The sequence below is a fragment of the Mastomys coucha genome, unplaced genomic scaffold (assembly GCF_008632895.1).
Source record: "Mastomys coucha isolate ucsf_1 unplaced genomic scaffold, UCSF_Mcou_1 pScaffold14, whole genome shotgun sequence".
In the NCBI taxonomy this organism is placed as follows: Eukaryota; Metazoa; Chordata; class Mammalia; order Rodentia; family Muridae; genus Mastomys; species Mastomys coucha.
Genome location: NW_022196896.1, coordinates 59,460,306 through 59,468,512, shown reverse-complemented (window position 1 = coordinate 59,468,512; position 8,207 = coordinate 59,460,306). Strand labels below are relative to the sequence as shown.

General features: G+C 38.7%; 1 pseudogene; it reads right to left on the bottom strand.

Annotated features, from left to right (window-relative positions):
• Positions 1 to 6,629: 6,629 nt before the first annotated feature.
• Positions 6,630 to 7,980, bottom strand: LOC116089410 (annotated as a pseudogene).
• Positions 7,981 to 8,207: the final 227 nt, after the last annotated feature.

The window sequence follows — 8,207 nt, the reverse complement described above, 5'->3', positions numbered from 1 at the left end:
TATATTGTGGCAGCTGCAGCTCCCCACAGTACCCCTTTTGCTCCTACTAGGTTAGCTCACCCAGTCCTAATATGAGGGTTTGTGTCTAGTCTTATTGTAAATTGTTATGATGTATTCAGTTGATATCCCTGGGAGGCTTGCTCTTATCTGAGGGGAAGTGCAAGAGGAGTGGATGGAGAAGATGGGAGGTGAAGGGTGCATCACTGAGAGGAGTTCATAGATGGGAAACTACATCTGGGATCTATTATATGAGACAATACATAAAAAAAAGAAATATAGAAAAATGCCTGTATGTCATAGTATAATGATGATGATGATGATGATGATGATGATGATGATGATGATAATGATGATGATGAAGATAATGAAAGAATAAAAAAAGACTATAACTTTAAATTTGTTTTTAAGAATTTTGAAGAAATTATTTTCAAGAAATACACAGGCCTACAGCTGATGGCTCAGTAGTTAAGAGCCCTAGCTAGTCTTCCAAATGACCTTAATGCTATTTCCAACATCCACATGGTGACCCACAAGACTCTAGGAATCCAGTCCTAGGGAATGTGATGCCTTCTTCTAGCTTCTGTGAGCACTAGCCACTCATATGATGCACAAACTTACATGTAGACAAAATTCTCATATGCATACAATAAGTAAATAATTCTTTTTTTAGAAAAAAGTGATATGTGGAATTATCTGTATCTGGACTTAGTAAGAAAAAAATCAATAGTTTAGGTTTAACCCCAATTTCTGAAGTAATCTCACCTTTTTATTGAATGATTCCTGATTCAATTGCTTTTAAAGACTTACATATCTCTCAGATGATATTGGGAAATATGGCCATTATAAGCATGTGGCTATCTTTTTTTGTCTAAGGCTAATATGCCTTACACCTTTGCATTTTCTTCCCCAAACCAACTCTGCTCACACCATAGTCATAGCATGCTTAGAATTCACCTCAGCAAGTAAGACAGCTATATTTGGAGGTGAGCAATTATTTCTGGAATCTCATGTCCCTTGAATCAACTTGCACCTGTGACTAAGTCCTTCTTCTTGGGAGTTTAAGTGCATTTCGAACCTGACCTGCAGTTCTTCTTGTAATAAGTTCTCAAGTATATTTTTTTCTCTGCTACTTAAATATATGAGTCCTAATTCGGTCTCTGACCTACATATTTTATTTGGCATTAAGTGAAGAAATTTTCAATATTAATTTAGTGCTTAGCTTTGAGAAAAAATTCAGGAGAGTAGATGGGAAAACCACTTCCAGAGTCAGCAGCATAAGGCACAGATGTGGAAGCCCAGGAAGTCATTCACACTTGTTCTCCTCTCTGTCTGATCACAGCTCTCACTATAAATAGAATTTGACTGTAATTAACTTAATATTAAGCTTACAAATAAAGAAGAAAATACATAAGGGTTATCACTACATTATAAGTAACATAACAAATCCATGTAAAGTAGGAATTGGATGAAAAATAGGCTTCCTTTTCTTTAAGTATAGGATGAAGAGAAGGTCAGCTCCTGTTTTCTTTATTTTAAATTTTGTGGCTCTGTCTCTTTTTCTGTCTCTGTTTCTCTGTCACTCTATGCCTCTCCGTCTCTGTCTCTCTGTCTCTCTGTCTCTCTGTCTGTCTGTCTGTCTGTCTCTCTGTCTGTCTCTCTGTCTCTCTCTCTCTCTCTCTCTCTCTCTCTCTCTCTCTCTCTCTCTCTCTCTCTCTCTCTCTCTCTCTCTCTCTCTCTCTCTCTCTCCCTTTCCCCCTGGGTATGAATGTTGAGTGTATGCATAACATAGAACACATGTGGAGGTCAGAGGGCAACTTTAGAAGTAAAACATCACCTTCTACCTTCCAGAATCCCCAGTATTTCTCTACTGTGTACTAAGATAGCTGGCCTGGGAACTTTCAGGGATCCTCCTGTCTCTGCCTGCCATCTCCCTGTAGGAGTTCTGGGATTATAGGCATGCTCAGTACTATATACATCTTTAAATGGACTCTGTACATTAGACTTAAGATTGTCACACTTGAGTAGCAATTTTACCCATTGAATTTGTTCCTTATTCCAGAAGTACTTTGAATATTAATATTTTTTGAGACATTCCATCTAGTTAAGTGACAATAATCACATATCTAGGTGTTGATAAAAATGCAGTGAATTGTGCACAATCCTAACTATTCTGAGGTAGCCATTCCTCTCTCAGACTTCTAAAGGTTACACAGAACCACATATATAAGTCACACATGTTTTAGACATATATAATAAAAGATCATTATACATTTCAGTAGTTGAGTTATATTACCCAAGAAGGTTAGCATTATCTTTAAAATGTATGTTTTTCTTTAATTTTTTCATAGAAGATAATTCTTGCTTGCTGTTCTTATTTGTTTGTTTGTTTATTTTAAACTCCAGATTTTATTCCCCTTCCGGACCACCTTCTGACTGTTCCACAACCCATACCTCCTTCTGCCCGCCTCTTTCTCCATGAAGATGTCCCCATCCACCACCTCCTACCCCACCAGACCTCTAAACACCTTGAGACTTCCAGTCTCCTGAGGGTTAGGTGCATCTTTTCAGACTAAACCTAGACCCAGCAGTCCTCTGCTTTATATGTGCTGGGGGCCTCATAAGAGCTGGTGTATGCTGCCTGGTGGGTGGTCCAGTGTCTAAGAGATCTCAGGGGTCCAGGTTAATTGGGACTGCTGGTCCTCCTACAGGATTGCCCTCCTCCTCAGTTTCTTCCAGCTTTCCCCTAATTCAACCACTGGGGTCAGCAACTTCTGTCCATTGGCTGGGTGCAAATATCTGCATCTGACTCTTCTGGAGTGTGGTCATGATAGGTCCCTTTTTGTGAGAGATCCATAGCTTCAGTAATAGTGTCAGGACTTGGGACCTCCCCTTATGCTTGAACCCATGTTGGGTCTGTCTGGACATTCTTTTCCTCAAGCTCCTCTCCATTTCCATCGCTACAGTTCTTCTAGACAGGAACAATTATGGGTCAGAGTTTTGACTGTGGGATGGCAACTCAATCCCTCAATTGATGCCCTGTCTTCTGCTGGAGGTGGGCTCTACAAGTTCCCTCTCCCCAGTGTAGGGCATTTCATCTAAAGTCCCTCCCTTTGAATCCTGAGAGTCTCTCACCTCCCAGGTCTCTGGTTCATTCTGGAGAGTTCCCCCAACCTCCAAAATTCCACAAAACATTCAACATCTAAGTACATTAGAAAAGCATCTACAATTTGGACACAATGGAGTCCTAAGGGATTCATGGAGTTGATGATGACAGCTTTTATTCACTTCAGTTGAGACAGGAGCTTTATTAAGGGTCTCATAATGGCGTATATTTATGGATTCACTTCGTGACTTGGCACTTACCCCTACTTCACTGTGTAGCTACCATAGTGGCATGATAGATTACCATTGGTTCATTTCATTATTCCTAAATTTAATTACTTAGTAATTATGTACCTAGACATGAAGTATTCAGTTTCTAATCTAATAAAATAGACTGTTTTGAAAATAAGCATTGTAAGTTAGAGATGTTTTATATTAAATACAATAAGGAGAATCATCAATAAAAAATAGTTTGCTTCTCAGTGTCCTTGTGATTAGTGAATTAAGGAGGCTTTGACATTTAAGTCATTAATACACATTTTACTTTTCACCATTGAATTTTCATGAATGTAGTAGCTCATTTTAAAAAGAATAGAATTCCACACCTGGTTCTCTTTACCTAAACATAAAATTAAAAAGGAATAAAAAAAATCATGTAATTTTTAGCCAAAAAAATTATTATAATTTAACTAGTATTTTTGTAGCAATGGGTGTGTTCAGCACTTTTATATTATATACAAAATACATAATGTAAAACTCATTCTGATTATTACTATACTTTTTCTTGTAGCTCCCTTCCACACCTATTATGGCTTCCTTCTCTCTATAAGTCCCTTCTCCATGCTCATGTCTTTTTGTATTTGTTTGTTTTGTTGTTGTTGTTATTGTTTTGTTTGTTAAATACTAAGTTTGCCCTGGGCTTTCCGTATGACCCTAAGTTTTTAACTATCCATTGGAACATGGTGATTTCAATTAGTACACAAGTCTGCTTTTTCCCCTGAATCTATCAGTACATTATAGTTTAGTGGGTTGAGCTAGAGCCACATAGGCCAATCCATAATTTGTTATTGACTATTGGCATAAAAGCATACCCAGTCTTGTGCCTACTCATTGTAAGTAGCTACCGATACTGTAAGATCATTGTTACATTGGCTGTATCATGTTCAGAAGAGGACATTTCATAACATTTCTATCTTCTGGCTTTTACATTTTCTGCCTTCTCTTCCACATTGCTCACTGAGCCTTAAAGGGAGTGATATGTCAAATTGAAATCTATTACTTGTCATGCTAACTAGAAAATATGATAGCAAGAAAAGTGACAGCCCACATGCTTGAATAATGGTGAACCTAATAACCACAGGTTATTAAGCAAACACCCTAGTGACAGCTATCAAATACCTTCTTATAAGTGGTTGGTCATAGGAGTCATAGGGGCTTCCATAAAAACAGATACTCTTGACTTCCCACTAGAACTAGTTGATAAGATTCTATTGCTAAAGATAATCCATGCTTTGGGTACAAGAAAGGACAGAGAAATCAAACTGGAATTGACTAAAATCTTCCTCCCTGCTGGTCAGCTCTAGTAGGACTGTAAGGTACAATGAAGGCTAGTATAGAACAAAAGGCATGGATGATCTGAGACAGCTGAAAACCCTATAGACTATAACTCCAATCTGCTGGGCAACATATGCTCACTGGTGCAGTTGCGACATGACTCTTATCAGGCCTGCAGAGAATGGTGTCAGCCCAAAAGAGAACAGTATGTTGCAGTCACCACAACTGGGTTGTATACGAAAGCAAGCTAAGCAAGTCATGGAGATCAAATCAGTAAGCAACACGGCTCTATGTTCTCTGCTTTCATTCCTACCTCCATGATCCTGCCTTGAGCTCTTGCCCTGGTTTCCCTTTATGAGACATTGTAGGTTAGAAGATGAAATAAGTCCCATTCTCTTCAGTTTATTAAATAATTTTCTTTCAAAATAGAATCAACAGCTGAATCACATATGAAAGGATGATATATCTTGTAGTCCTTTGGAGGGTAGATGAGGGTGGATGACTTAGCAGCCAATGTAATCCCAAAATGGCTTTCTTATATTGGAGAGGCCAAACACCCCATAGTTGATTGGCCTGTGGGGCTGTGTGTCTCAGCAGTTTCAATCAAAATTAACATATCAAAAGATTTTCATACTATATAGAATCTTCTCTGGACCTTTAAGGAAAATATCACTTCATCACTTTTTTGTATCATAGCCCAAAAATGGAAAGACTCTATTTAATCTTTCCATTAGTAAGGTCAATCTCATCATTTACAAATATCAAAAGCATCAAACTCTTTGTATGTTTTGGAAGATAATGCTGAGGGGTAATACTGATGATGGAGGCCTGGCTTATGAAATTCAGAGAGAAGTTTGGGAATGCCTCAAAGACTTTGTCAGGAAAAGTCATTTGATGTTCTACATTAAAAATCTGTGGTGTGTGATCAGTTGGTACTGAAGAAAACAGCTATGAGTAACAAGAGACAAGAGTCAGCGATGTGAAATGTTTTTATTTAATGGGAAAATTGGTGTTAGTTATCTGAAGCTGAAAATCAGCTTCAATTAATAAGAGAGCATCCCTGAGTGAAATCATCTGGGAAGAATTTTCTTAGGGCCAACAGATGTAAGCAAGGTTCAGAGAGCCTACACCTGCATTTCAAACTAATAGCTGAATTTTGTAAAGCATAAGAGTCTCCCACAGGTACTTGTTTTGAAGGTGTGAAGGGGACATGAAGAGCAGCTGAGTTTAGAACAGTATGTATTAAGGATGTCATGCATCACCAATAGGCCATGGAGAACATGTCGCCTCAGAGGCAGTGGAAAGTCCAAGATGGAAGGAAGGGCTCACAAGAAAAGGCTAAGGATTAGAAATGGAAGAGTTCATGAGAAGAGGCGAAGGCTTGGCACCATGTGAAGATGCAACCTCAGTTTTACTGGAGATCCCACTAGGTTTGAGTTTCTAGGACCATTGGGATGCCTAGGAAGGACAACAGCAGTTATGTTGTGGAACCAACCTAGGCTACAAGATAAGCAGTGTGTATTGTAGATGGCAAATCTTTAAAGTGGAGTGGCTCTGACTCTTTGGATTTTTTTTCCTCATTAAACTTTGTTTTTAATGGGTCTCAAAATTCTGTGACATATTTTTGGTCAATTTGTTTCCATTAGAGAGTACTGATTTTGAAAATGAATAACTTAAAACTGAAGCGCTCTCTCTCTCTCTCTCTCTCTCTCTCTCTCTCTCTCTCTCTCTCTCTCTCTCTCTCTCTCTCTTTCTCTCTCTTTCTCTCTCTGTCACACACACACACACACACACACACACATATACACACACACACAAATGGTCCACAGAACATTCTTCTTTCCTTCTGAAGGTTTTACGCTGAATCATTATCATTATTAGCAAGTCTTTAAGTATTAAATGCAAATAGCCAACTAAGACAAACAATTCTTAGACCATTCTTCCACCACTGATTATAAGTGGGGTGGCAGGCGTTAAGGATAATATTCACTAGCTTTCTGAGCTTTCTGGGCAGATTTGGTGACTTTGCCTACTTCAGCAGCCATCTTATCCACAACTCTGATAACACCCAGAGTAACTGTCTGCTTCAAGTCACAAACAACAAAGCAGCCTAATGGAGGAGAGTCAGAGAAATTTGTAACAGACATGGGCTTGCCAAGGACCACATCAACAATGGCTGCATCACAAGACTTCAAGAATTTAGGGCTATCTTCCAGTTTCTTACTAGAACAACGATCAATCCTTTCTTTAAGCTCAGCAAACTCAGATGATAATGAGCAGTGTGACAATCCAGTACAGGAGTATAGCCAGCACTAATTTGACCTGGATGGTTCAGGATAGTCACTTGAACAATGAAACTAGCTACTGGCATTGTTAGGTCATTTTAGCTGTCATCAGCAATTGTTGCCACATCTAATGTTCTTTACATTGATGCCCATATGGTTACCAGGAAGAGTTTTACTCAGTGACTCATGGTGCATTTTAACAGACTTCACTTGTGCCAGGACACAGACTAGAGTAAAGGCTACCACCATGCCAGATTTGAGATGAGAATACCAGTCTCCATTTTGCCCACAGGAATAGTACTAACCCCATCAATTTTATAGATATCCTTGAGGGGCATTCTCAGAGGCTTGTCAGTTGGACGAGTTAGCGATAGTATACTATTCAAAGCTTCCAGCAGTGTGGTCTCACTAGTCCTTCCATCTTTAAAGGTGAATTCCCATCCCTCGAGCCAATGCATGTCAATATTTGGCTTCTGCATGTTGTTACCACTCCAAACAGAAATTGACACAAATGTCACTGTGTCAGGGTTGTAGCCAATTTTCTTATGTGTTGATTTCCTCATACCTCTTCTGGATGTACAGTGATTCTGTGGAATCCATTTTATTGACAATTAGCTGTTTCACATCAGGGTGTAAGCCAAAAGGACATGCCCTAGGTCTGCCCATTCTTGCAGATACCAGCTTCAAATTCACTAACACCAGCATCAACCATTTGGACAGAAGTCAGCCTGAGATGTGCCTGTAATCATGTTTTTTATAAAGTCTCTGTGTCCTGGGGCATCAATAATAGTCAAATAGTATTTGCTGGTCTCAATTTCCACAGGGAGATATCAATAGTATTACCAGGCTCACCCTCAATATTCAGTTTGTCCAAGACACAGGCATACTTGAAGAATCTTTTTCCCATCTCAGCAGCTTTCTTTACAAAGTTTTGTATGACAATTCCACAACATTTGTAAATTAGACGGCTGGTTGTCGTGGACGTGCCTAAATTTATGTGCCCAATGCTGATGGTGATAGGAGTCTTTTCCTTTTGCATCTTTGGCTTAGAATTAGCAATGTTTTTCACAAAACCTGTACTGTGATGGCAAATTCATTGTGAAAAAGTGCCTATAGATCATAGAGTATCATGAGAATCATATATCAAATATTGAGCTACAGGAATTGATTTCTACTATTTTGATATTGACTTTGGTTTAATTTTATTGGAACTGTGCTCAGATACTTTGATCTGGGAGTCAGGCAATATTTAACTTTTTTATAATT